We start from the raw sequence: 1247 nt of genomic DNA, 5'->3' as shown, positions 1-1247 counted from the left end.
TGATCTAATCAAATCTAATCAAAACTAATCGAGAAATCTAATCGAATTTTTTTTTGATTAGTTTTAATTAGTTTTGATTAGATATGCTAATCGTCACTAATCGCGATTAGATTTTTGATTAGTTCTAATCTAATCAATAAGTAATCGATTAGTATAGCCAACTAATCCTAATTAATCAATTATTCTTCAAAATAAAAGTTTCTAATCCGATTACTAATCATTAGGATTACTAATCATAATTCCCCAGCTATGGTGTGAACCCCGTCAATTTTGGTATGTAACGGCCCATATACACTTGTGGTCAGCCGATTAAGTTGTATGACATTTTGACGAGTTTTGGTTATTCTTCTTTTGTTTGTTAAATATTTTTAATTTTTTTATAAAAGTCTAGCTCATCATATAACCAGCACCACATAAATCCTCATTTCAAACTTCGTACAAAATTTACAAAAAAAAAATAAAAAAATCGCAAAACGTAAGAAAATATTAAAAAAAAAAAAACGTGTCAATGCAAGTTTCGTCTTGGTTTCTCATTTTTTAAAGTTCCAACTGTCATATCTTTTGATAAAGATATAAAAGATATAAGATAAAAAATTATTTGGATACTACCTTGCGTTGATTTTCACAATCTTTAAAACAAATATAATAACCACTACAGTCCGACTAAAAAGTATGGTTACTCATCGCAGAAACTAGCAAAAAACATGGGTGTTTGAGTTTTTGGGCAAATTTTAAAGCTAAAGCAAATTACTTTTGCACATAAACAAAAATTTTCACGATCAAAATTTTTACTGTAGGATGATTTTCGATAATCGGCAGTTTTGCTTGTTCACATAGCCGCTGAGAACGTTTTAGATTGGAGCAAAAAAAGATATAAATTTTTCGATACCGAAATTATGATAGTGCAAAAAAGTTACCTTCCCGTCGGATAATATTTGTAGTCGCTCCAAGGGCCTAAATGTTTAAACAAAATCTCTCAAATTATGGATATTTAACACTTTTTTAAAGATTTTGAGTATGCAGTTTTATGACCCATTAAATTTTAGTACAATAAAGTGCAAGTTTCAACTTGCTACAAAATCGGCAATTTGGCAATTTTGTTTGTCAAAATAAAATTGTCGCACATACTTTGTATGAACAAGTAATTTTTAGCAAAAAAAACCGACTTTAAAAAATATATATATATCTATATATTTCAGGAGATTAGTCGATCGAGAGGCGAATCAACTCGGATTAAGCTGGACGGA

At 29.1% G+C, this 1247-nt stretch overlaps 1 protein-coding gene and 1 pseudogene across 1 annotated transcript in view; both read right to left on the bottom strand.

The window, feature by feature from the left end:
• Nucleotides 1-237, bottom strand: part of LOC118741499 — a 27681-nt pseudogene extending 27444 nt beyond the window's left edge.
• Nucleotides 1-1247, bottom strand: part of LOC118741102 — a 104713-nt gene that overhangs the window by 64087 nt on the left and 39379 nt on the right. The window lies entirely within an intron of this gene.

The sequence above is a fragment of the Rhagoletis pomonella genome, unplaced genomic scaffold (genome assembly GCF_013731165.1).
Source record: "Rhagoletis pomonella isolate Grant_MI unplaced genomic scaffold, Rhpom_1.0 Rhpom_scaffold_00006, whole genome shotgun sequence".
NCBI classification, from domain to species: Eukaryota; Metazoa; Arthropoda; class Insecta; order Diptera; family Tephritidae; genus Rhagoletis; species Rhagoletis pomonella.
This window is presented reverse-complemented; position numbering and strand designations above follow the sequence as displayed.